This window comes from Haemaphysalis longicornis, unplaced genomic scaffold, assembly GCF_048455015.1.
Source record: "Haemaphysalis longicornis isolate Haplotype H1 unplaced genomic scaffold, Haemaphysalis longicornis Haplotype H1 scaffold_83, whole genome shotgun sequence".
Classification (NCBI taxonomy): Eukaryota; Metazoa; Arthropoda; class Arachnida; order Ixodida; family Ixodidae; genus Haemaphysalis; species Haemaphysalis longicornis.
This window is the reverse complement of record NW_027526452.1, coordinates 888,290-900,292: the sequence shown is the minus strand read 5'-3', so window position 1 is coordinate 900,292 and position 12,003 is coordinate 888,290.

Genomic DNA, 12,003 nt, shown 5'->3' with positions numbered 1-12,003 from the left:
CAGAATGAGTGCCTTGTGGTCCGTAAAGAGCACAGTTAGGGGCTCGACGATTGCATCAAGCAATCGTCTGGTATTGCGAGAGAGTGCAAGCGTAACGCGCACGACCGCCGACTGAGACCGTCGGAGCGCGGCATGCCGCTGAGAGAGAGAGTACTGCAGAGAGAGAGAGAGCGCGGAGAGAGAGAGTACTGCACATGCGCAGCGCCACCCACCGGCGCCTAGCTACGGAGTGGTAGCGCGCTGCGCCAACCCGCAGCTGTTTGCGAGAGAGTGATCGCTATCGGAGAGAGGACAGGAGGAGAGGCGCAGCTGCGCGGACAACGCTGAACAGACGCAGGAAGGGCAGAGGGTCAAGCATGAGATGCGTTGCATCAAAAATTTCCAGAGTCGCTTGGCGCGGCTGCGGAACGTTTACTTGACATCGTTCTTTATCACGACCAAACTGAACTGTTGCTTTCTTGCACTCGTCACCAAGGTGGTTTGAGGTCTGTTCTAGATCTTTTGTTTGTTAGCAGTGGCTTGCCTTGTCGTAACCCTGCAATAGACATATTTGAAACATATCTGATCATGACATCGCGTCTCTTACTGTCCGTTTATACAATGTGAAAACGACGCGCAATGATGCCCAAGCGATCGCAATTTTTTCACGTGCTGATGATGTCATTATTATAGACAAGTTAGACTGCGTTTACTGATTTTGTGTCCCTCTATGAATCACCCCATTCGACGGTTGATAACATGCGGTGTTATTTTAAAATCCTTGCGCATCAGTGTATAGCTTGCTTTGTGCCCATAGAAGTGAAAATGTTTAGACCCTCTAACCCCTAGAAGACGAAGGAAATAGTCGAACTTGAACGTAAAACAAAAAAGATAAGGAAACAACTCTGCGTAAAACCCCTGCCGTCTACCCGGCACAAGCTATCTGCATTCCGCCTGCAGTCAAAGAAAACAATAAGAACCGCAGGAAAGTACTTTTTCAACACCACAATGAAAAACTTTCTCCTTTCATCGCCCGCAAAGTTCTGGCGGCATTTGTCACACAAAAAGAAGCATTCTTGAAACCTTCAAAATAACGGCGAAACTATCAAGGACAGACAATAAGTGCGAATTGGTTCAATCAGTTCTTCTGCTCTGTGTTCACTCACGATGATGGGGTTACTCTACCTGCTGAGGAATTTGTTTCCCTCCCGCCAATTGGTAATGTCTCGATTTCAGAAAGCGGTGTGCTGTCTCTCTTACTAAACCTTGATACGAAAAAATCCCGAGGAATTGATTGTATACCAAACGCCTTTCTTGTGCGATAGACCGAATGGTGCTCAAAGTATTTGTGCATCATTTTCGAGGCCTCTTTATCTTGAGCCGAGTTGCCTCATGACTGAAAATTCGGTAAAATTACCCCTATACCCAAAGGGGGCAACCCCTCAACCATGTCATCATTTAGTCCTATTTCCTTGTTGTGCACGTGCGCCAAACGTTTTGAGCATATCATATTTAAGCATCGCGTGACCTTTTTAGACACACAGAATGTAGTGGACAACCGTCAGCATGGCTTCCGTAAAGGGCGATCTACTGTAACGTAGCTATTGGAGACAATCCACGATTTTGCATCAGCACTAGGTCGTCAAAGTCAAGTAGACATCATATTTATTGACTTCAAAAAGGCCTTCGATCGCGTTTCCCACAGCAAACTCTTATTAAAAGCTCAGACCCATCCTTAAAAATGATAACCTCATGGCTTGGAATAAATCTTAACTTAACCTTCAGTACCAGTGTGTAAGTATAGGTAATACGTCCTCCATACCTTCACTAGTTAATCCTAGCATTTCCCAGGGCTTGGTACTTGGACCGTTGCTTTTTCTGATTTTCTATAAGGATGTAATCTCAAACGAACCTGTCAAAAGAAAGACGTTCGCCGATGATTGCAGTCTTTATCACGAAATGCACAATATTGCAGACCGAATGTTCCTAAATGAAGCTCTCACGAAAATACACGAATGGTGCTGTACTTTGCAAATGACTATTAATGTTAAACAGCGGTCTCTATGTCTCTAATAAGAAAACGTAACCCTTTGCAATTCTCGTTCTTCATCAAAGCGAACGTATTTCTCGTGTTAACAGTTTTAAATATTTCGGGGTTACAATTTCAGCAGATCTTAGGTGGAATGCAGATGTTTTGAATATCAAAAATAAAGCTTTTCGCAAGCTTGGTTACCTTCTTCGATGACTGCGAACGTGTCCCCCCAGATATTAAACTACTCGCATATAAAACGTTTATAAGACCGCTTTTAGAATATGGGTCTATCGTGTGGGACCCATGTACCGATCAGAATATATCCATGCTCGAATGCGTCCAAAAAAAATCAATGAGATTTGTCTACAATGCCTACGGTTGGCATATTTCCTCTACAGGGCATTTTATTCTAGCGGATCATTTAGGCGCACGCTTAAGGAAACTTCGGCGTGCGCACAGGCTTAAGTTTTCTTCCTCATATGAGGTGTGTATGCTGGCAGGGTTCATAAACATTCATTGTTACTCACTTTCTGTGGTTGTGATTTGTGATCGCTCCTTTACGCCCAGTGCAATTACGTGTTTATACGTGTTTTGTGTAGTTTTTTCCGCCCATTGCATGCGCTTGTCTGCTACTGTTGGCAGCATTGTTATGCTATTTTTTTCGCTACCTGTGCACCACCACAGGATGTGCTTTCGTATGCGCAATGCGTATGTCCCACGGTGTTTTCTTTCTTGGTAATTTTCCTTGTTCTTTTGGTGCAGTCACGTTGTAGACAACTTTTGTTAGGGCTCAGTGTGCCCTGCGTTTACCTGTCGTGCATTGTATTATCAGCTTCTTTGTTCAGCCCACTCCTGCCTAAGCCCTTGTTTCAAGAGTGGCAGTACTGTAAAAATAAATAAATAAATAAATAAATAAATAAATAAATAAATAAATAAATAAAATTATTTTATCAAAGATTACCGCGGTACAATATATACAACTGCAATTCCCTCAGGCAACCCCAGGGATTTGCGAAGTTCTTTATTTATCCATCTCTTTGGTTAGCGGGCTACGCTTAGATGTTCCAACATTACCTGTGATTTGTTAAAAATTGCGTAGTTAATTGCAATTTTGTAGCGAAAGATCTTTTTCAAACGCGGCTGGAATGCTACTAGCAGAAATACAACAAACTTTCATTACGCCAGACGCTTTCACTCCAATTAAAAGAGATGGTCGTCACACATAGGTAGCATTCTATCTGTGCAGCTCACTCTAAAAAAGTGGGATTTTGTGCCACCGCACGGGCCACAAACACCAAGTTTCGGAACATCTGCGTCGATATTGGCGCAGGAATATCACACTAAACTTTTTTACACCCTTTTGGCGAAAAAGGGTGTAAGATAATTGAAAAAAGGGTGTTGGGAGACCCTTCCACCCTTTTTCTTGAATCTCAACACCCTTTTTCGTAGCATAACACCCTTTTCGCGTGAGAAAAGGGTGTTGAAAAACCTCAAAAGCCTTTTTCTTGGAAGGGTGTTGAAAGGGTGTGGAAAAGGTGTTCAGCTCAACATTGATTGAGGCCATGCATGCAATATAATTTCAAAAAGACATCCCATTGCACCATCCACCCACCCTCGTCAAAAATGTTCAAAAGCAAAAAAAACTGCCAAGTTCAATAAAAAGCAGCAGCAGCACCGACGTTGAAACAGGAAAAAATATCAGCCCTTGCTTATTACAAAATCGACAGAATAACACTCCCCCTCACGCTTTTTGTTTTCAACAGCCTTGCATGGAGCACAGTACAACCTTGAACTGTGACATCTGTATCATCATTCCGTCGTTCCCTGTTCCTCTCCTGCCCCACCAGTACAATCATAGCCCCCTCTGACAACAGTCATTCTCGTCGCTCAGTGGAGTTATAACGTACTAGCAATCACAACTTTATTCCATTCTTATTGTTAGCGACCGTAAATATTGTGTGCGAATGCAATAAACAGACCACCTAGTTCCTCCTGCAGAAACAACGTTGGAGAACAAGGCAGATATCAAACGAAAACAAAAGTTGGGGAGGGAGGGTGCATGAAATCGGGCACTAAATAAACAGACGCCAAATAATAATACGATAAGTTACACTAGAACACAGCCAAATTTCATTGCGCAGTGTTATCTTACTATCTGCTGCTTTTTTAACGTTCAAATGAAGCGCCAAAAAACTCAGTTCTCGTTTTGTGTTTGTAAACTTTAAAAATCTAAGCTTCTTTATTATATTACACACAAAAAATAATAAGTTACTGTTATATTCAGTAAAAGAAGCAATTATTTATTGTTGTCGTTTTAATTTGTTTACGCAACCCCCTGCCAATGGCCGATACCCTGAGTACGGCGTGCGGTGGCGCGGCCGTAACAGTTACCTACTGAAATCGTCCCGTGACCAGTCTGGCGTCGATTATGATCTGTGGTGTGCCGTCGTGCCGTTAAACAAGCGCAGTTATTAGGGTTAATTGGTTCCCTCGTCGTTTTCGGTTGTGGCTGTCGTGTTCGACTTCGCGAAGAAGTATTTCAGAACAACTTTGCCACCTGAAGACGGCTAATTTTGTTTGGCGCTTGCCCGTGAACGTCGCTCGCTCTTATGCGTTGTTTCCTGCCAGGTAAGCCGTCTCGTCACATTTGCCGCCTTTCTTGTCACTGGATGTCGTTTATAGCTGTCATCGCCGCTTTAAGGATTCGTTAACAGGAGCCCGCGTGTGTGAATTGTTTAACTGAACTGGCTAGGTTGAACCTAGAGGGCTCGTCTATAAACCTTTTCATCTGTTAATCTTTCATAAGATCAGAGCATGGTCTGGGCTGTGTTGCACTTGCGCAGTTACATCTTCTTGTCGACTGCGCCAATTGCAGGGCCGCTACCACAGCTCACTGATAAAATGGAAGCTCCCAGGACGAAGAAAATGAAATGGTCTATAGAAAGGCGATGTGCGAAAGAACATTGTGGTGCTTGCTTTGAGCGCTGAACGCACTGGCGCTCAGTAACGCAGAGGCGCTCAGTAACTCAGTAACGTTTCCCATTCTGCAGCACTATATTGAACAGCTTCAGAGTTCACGACTGCGAACCACGTCTTACGCGTAGTTTATCAGAACACGGGCGGCTACTCCTCTAAACTGGGCTGCGCAGCGTTTACGGCCTCGTTAATCACCGCTGCGCTGTCGTTTGTGCCGTGTTGGGAATGGCAAGGAAGAATCGTTTGCGAGTGAATGTGCGCGCCTCGCAAGCTTCGTTGCGTTTGCGGCGAGCCACCTCACCATCTGTACGGTGCCGCTGTACGCGGGCATTGATTTTGGCTGAATGTTGTGTTGCCCGAGTTGTAACATTCGTGCACCCAATAATTTCCATTCTTGCCTGTGTGGTAATCATGTGTCATCCTGTTTTAGAGCTCTGGACGGTCTGAGCACATCACGTCCCTCCATTCAACCGGACAAGAGCCACAAGCATTGTCAACAGTGTTTGGCCGCCAGAACGTAAGTTTTCATACACTATTTTGGTAGCACAGTGGGCTACCATACTTGAATAATGTTCGATCATTGGAATGTACAAGTTCTCGCCCCCGTAACAATTATTGGTGTGTCATGCATAACCTAACACGTAGCCGCTAAATGACAACCTTTATTGTTAATTTCGGAAAACTCAAAGTTTCGCCCAAAATCATAATGTGGGCGTAGCAGTTAATCACCATGTATACGAATTTCCTGGTGTTAGTCATGTTAACGGTGAAGCCATATTTCTTAGGTGGTGACACAAAAATGTTATTACTTTTGTAGTTTAGTCTTCGATGAAGCCTTACCAGTTGTGTTTTCAGCTATTTTTTGGATGTTTATCATGTGAATTGACAGTCCTTGCAGTCCACTTTTTCAAATAGTTATGTTACTGCCTGTACAATTTAAAGAGGCCTGATTTGGGTTCTGAAGGCTGCGATTTATGCACGTTAGTGCTGTACCGCCAATAAAGAAACATCCTTCCACAAAGAAAAAGATTTGAAAGTGTAAAGTATCAGCTGCATTATTCTAACTGGAACATGCTAATTGCAAGGCCTGGGGCTTTTCCTGAAAGCACTGTGGATGTTATGAGATAGGAAAACCACCCAAACACATCTGCCAAGGCCGTTGCTGCTCCAATATGCGTGCGAGCATTGAGTCTTCTGAGCAATTACATTATACCCTTTTTTTAAACAACCGACGTGCACGCTGAACGTACTTCTGATTGGGCGTGTGCCAGGCGCGTAGCCAGGAATTTTTTTCGGGGGTGGGGGGGGCTGGAGCCGTGGTCGACCAAAAGATGGGACAGGGAAATATGTAGGCAAGGTATCTTACGCGTTGTTTTGCAAACGAAGCTTGAAATAACTGACTTTAACATGCCATTTGTGTATGCTCAACGCTAACTGTAAAGCCCACCTGAAGGAGCTTAGATGTTGATGATAATGATGATCACCTAAATTCCCGTTCGCTGGTCTATGGGCAGACCACGGGCGATTCATTCGTCCGCAGAGCAGGTGGTTGGGTGGACCGGCGCTCGTGAGCGTGATCATGAGTGCGCTCGTGAGTGGAGCGTGGTCCCCGAAGTTCGTCGGGCGGTAATGGAGGACAACACTGGGTGTTTACTATCAAGATTCTCGTGTTTTAGATTTTCCTTTAGAAAAGGGACCATTAAGTTTTCTTGACAGCTATGAAGTACAGTCGAGCACGATTTGAAGGTTATCGCGCCAGCATCGAGCGGCCAAGCGTGCCACCAGCCCACGGTTTCGTTTCGGAATCATGAAAATCGAGATTTCGCACTCTTCGCTCCCTTGTTGGCGGTTCCATGATAAAACAATGGCCCGCACGACTGACTTGCCACCCTTTGGGTTTCAAGCTGTACATTCGTTGTTATCAAGCACAGACTTGGACTTGGTTGCCCTTTATCTACGCCGACGATAACGAAACTTGCATGGAATATTTGCTAAAGCTGGTGTTCTTTCTGCTTCGTTTGAAAGAGTAGCTTTTCCGCGACAACCTTCAAATCGCAGTGGACTGTACATGCGGCGCATTCGTATATTATGGCGGTGAAGCTAGCAAACATGCGTTTTAGTCCTTAAGTAATCGCCTTTTGTTCTAAGCGGAACACTTTATTGCACTGCTGTTGAATGTTGAGCTTGTTGCTCGTTTCTTAAATTTCATTATATTTCGATCTGTTAAATCGAAACAGACATGGCTTCAGTCAAATTACGGTTAAACAAATACAGAATGCTGATTCTAACCAAGAGGGAGGTCAAGGAAACAGTGGAATAGTACCAAAAAAACAAAGCTCCGCAATAAGGAGAATGGTGTAGTTTTGTTGATGTGGAGGAAGTACAAAAAGGGCAGAGGAATGCTATATATGCAGCAGAAATTATGGATCTGCAATAGTCAATGAAATGCGATGTCGATAGAAAAATAAACATAACAAGGATTCATAGTTGACTGAACGAAATACAGCGACATGCTCTGTCATGTGATTATACTTTGTACCAGTGTAAAGACAAGGAATGACACGCTCCCGACCACATTTAAGCCTAGTATATGAGGCTTTTCCTGCTGTTCTGCCATTTCCCTGCCGTGCTATTCCGCCAGTGAAACAGTGGGGCTGTTCCGATCGGCTCGCGGCAGGTTCGCGGCGCTTATCGGTGTATCCGGCGCGAAATGCAGCCGGGCTGTATATATTGACAGGTACAGCATCTGGAGCGGGCGCAGTGATCAGACGTTGACATAGCCCTTGTTTTCAGATTTATATGAGCAAGAATGTCCTTAAAACTGCAGGTTCTGCGCCTGCAGGTGACTTCAGGCGGTTTTTGAGGCTGCTTAAACCGCACCCCAGCCTTGGCATAAAGCATTATGGGGGGGGGGGGCACCGCTTCCCCCCCTTCGGCTACGCCTTTGGCGTGTGCTTATTCTTTCTTGCATCCTCCACATTCCAGTCGTCACGTTGATTTGGGAATGCTGGAATCCAGCATATGCTGGCAAGATACGAGAGCTTGAACAAAACCCACTTGCCCGCAATGAGTTTTCAAAGATCACCACCACCTGAAGGTACTGAAGTAAGATGTAAGCATTGCCTGAAAACCATACCAGATGAGGGTATCAAATCATAGTTATGGGTCTTTCTTGCCCATTTACGTGTTTTGAACAAAAAAGTTCCATTTAAATGTGACACGTCGTTCCCTGCCGATTTCTGATGCCTGATTAGGTTGTGGGGATACATTTAGCAGCTTGCTCACATGTCTAACGTGTATGTGTGCTTGTTAGGAGTGAAGTAGGTAAAAATTGAAAGGTTTGATTGTAGTTGTGTAAATATTACCTACATTCTTTTCATTGCTAGAAAAGAAAAATTGAGGTAACCCTGCCAATTGTTCTGCATTGCTGCGTTTTATTAAGCTTGTATGATTCGTAGAACCTGCAGGAGTTCAGCTGCTTGTTAAAGGAGAAATGAACAGTGGTACATAAAGAAGAGCATCTACTAAATGGAAATCTTCACAATCGCAGGATGCCAACGGTCCACCTACCAACTTGCGTCCTGCATTGCTTCTGCTGGCTGGAGCGGCGCATGGAGCATTTTTCAGCTTCTCGAAGTTGTGATCAAGCGCTGCCCCAAGTGAAGGATGCCGCAGAGGGATCTTGTGTTTTATTGCCACAATTTCATGTGCTGAGCACTTACTCGTAAGGCATTTTAAATTTTCATCATCCCAGAGGGTATGTTACCTTCGTCTTGGGTGGAATGTGGCTGCTATCAGGTTATTTGTGACAGAAACAAGTGAACCACGTGGTGAGAGTCATTGAGGCCTTGTTGATTGCGCATGCTTCTGAAATAACATTTTCATTCAGCTGAATACTTTATAAATCTTACAATTTGTGAACAAAATATGATAAAAGTCATATTTAGTAGTACTACAGTGCAGGAAAGAAATGCCAGCATATGTTTTAAGAGCCTCTGATATTTCAGGTCATTGGCTGGTGAGCAATAAAACAGAACTGAAAGTTATTTAAAGTTGTTTAAAATCAAATATTTGTTGTCACCAGTGCATGGCCCGTAGTAAAAGCTATCTGGTCGCCCAATTTCAAATGAGGCAGGAAATGCCAAAAAAATAAGGAAATAAACAAGAACAGCTTGCTACAATAAACCAATTCAAAGAATTGCTCAATGTCTATAAAGTGGTGATTCAGGCGGGTTAGTTTGGTGTTGATGAAATACAAGCAGGCACTCGCCTGGTCAAAAACAAATAAACAAATAAAGACGTTTTGGGGTCCCCACTGGTCCCTTGATCACAATGAAAGGGGGGTGAAAGGTCGCGATTATTTATGGGGTCGGTGGCGCAGAGTGCGCATGTATATCTCGGTGAGATTACCCCGCGATCGGTTAATCGTGTTTTTAGTTGGTTGAATATGCTCTGATTCTAAAAGTAGTCGTGTCAGCAGGCGCTTCCCTGATGCGATTATGCTTGCGGAATCCCAATCGATGACGTAGTCAGTAGCCAGGTGATGATCCACCAAGGCATTTCAGCTTGCATTCCCTTTTTTGACATCGTTCTGGTGCTATTGAATTCTTCTTTTAAAATTCCAGTTTCATCTTTGTAGGATGCGTCGCAATCCTTGCATGGAATTTTGTAGGCAACTCCGGGGAATCTTGATTTTTCTAAAGGGTCCTTCACGCGTACCAGCTTCTGCTTAAGCCTGTTCGTGGCACGTGTGCAATTTTAACGCCATATGTGCCAAACACCCTTGCAAGAGCTTCACTGATGCCTTGCGTGTAGGGGACGGCAGCGCGGTTTTGCCTGTATTCTTCAGGAACCCTTTCGGGGGAGGCAACTGAAGCCCGCAATTATTGCGTCCTCACACGCTTGGAAGGGTAGCCGTTGCTGCGAAGGTCCTTCCTTACCACGGCTAGCTCTTGCTCGCGCAGACCATGCTCAGAGCAGATTTGTGATGCGCGTAAGAAGAGTGCAGCGGCGGCGGAGCATTTTTGGCCTATAGGATGCGTAGAGTCGAACCCCAGGTATCTACCCGTGTGGGTCGGCTTTCGATACACATTGGTTGTAAATCCTTTGGCCGACCGTCTCGCAAGTACGTCGAGGAAGGCGATCTGTTCATTATTTTCTTGTTCCATGGTGAACTGGATGCTTGGAACACAAGAGTTTAGATGCTCAAATAAAGGCATTAGGTCTCCGCGGTGGATCACACAAAAACAGTCGTCTACGTAGCAGAAAAAGATGTTGGGGCCGTCTTGTACGAGCATAGCGCAGACTTTTCTAGAGCCTGTAAGGCAATATTCGCACAGACTAGTGAAACGGAAGCTCCCATCGCTTTTCCAATCCGCTGCTTGTAAGATTGTACGTTGAAAACAAAACATGTGTTCTGCAGGCCAAATTCTAGGCAAAATTACGCGGTCCAGAGTTGCAAGGATCTACTCGAGAACGATGCATCTCTGCCTTCACGTTCGCCAATTGAGACGCAAGACTTATATCGTCTCCTGCAATTTGGCCTGCAGAACACCTGCAGGCCTTGGCCTTGATGAATATGATCTTCTGTGGCAGTGTTTTAGTTAGCTCACTCGCACATTATTCCTCTGTTTTTTGGACATTGTGGAGTGTCCAATGATTTTTCGTTCTATTTCTGATTTTCATTGCAACTGTACATGTCAGGAGTCCCGTAATGAGTTTCTGGCAGTAATAGAGCACTACTGTGTGCATGAAGGCAGCCTAAATAAAAAAATTGGCTGCCTTGCCTTTGCTTAGAGGGGCCATGCAGACAATACACTCTTGGTTCATTCGACAGATTGCCTTGTTAGAATCATACTGACACCATTTTTAACGCGCACTTCACTCGAATAAGCTATATTATTAGGAAAAAGGGAATGGCCCTGCGACCCAGTAGCTCATTTCCTACAGCAGTTGCTATGATGTCATATGTCCCTAGCTGTGCGATCGGCATAGGCCGGCAAAAGCAAACGCAATTGGGGCAGGCCTATAAGCATGCCGAACGAGCTATTTGCGCTCAAATGTAATGCATATTCATTTTACAGCAGTAAGAATGGTGCAGTAAACAATGAAAGTTAAGAAAATACGCGTAAACATACAAGTACCGATGCGCACTGCTGTTGGTACGGCGTGCACTGTGCTTGTTTTAGCTGGACAGCACTCCGCTGCTTTGGAGTTGGCTTGCACGACACTGGCCGATTGGCATAGGCGATGTTGTCTTACGTGACCCTGTTTGTCGAAGATACCCCATGTTTCACAAAACATTTACTTTCTACAGTAACGAAAACAAGCCAGGTGCAGACGCGGTCAAAAACAAAGCAATGGCAAACAACGGTTCGTGGATGAGTATGGTAGCTCCAACTGGGAGGAGTGATGTCTAGCAAGGCTGCAGACCCGAGTGACGCAGAAGCGTGTTTGATTACACGCACTTGTGGCTTTATTGCTGACATCCCAAAAACACACGATATGGTGGGAGAATCAGACTTTTAACCTAAATTAATTTCTCAGTGAATGCAGCATCATTTGCTGCCGGTCAAGTGGTGGGGCGCTATAAAACAGGAAATATTTCGAACGAAACGAACTTCTATGTTGTCCGAATGGCCCTTTTAATGCACTGTATTGTATTTTTGGTTCCTGTATTGATGTCACCATGAAGCAACCGCAGTACACAAAGTTAATGTCAGCGCTTTACCATGCATTTTTGTTTGTGTTTGATGGAAACAAATTATAAAACTCTAACCAAAGACTTTATCCGAAGTGTTCCCAACGTTTCGGAACCTACTTGGCTCCTTCATTATAACTGTCTATATTTGACCAAGAGCAATAGTTCTACATTTAAACAATTTTTTTTGTTTGCTGCAGCGGATCAGAGGCTAGGGCCCAAATAGGGGGTAGGACAGCTAGATATCTGTTCATCTTTCGCCGGCTTGCTTGGTTATGACAACTGTATCTAATTGTCAATTCCAATTTGTTGTGGT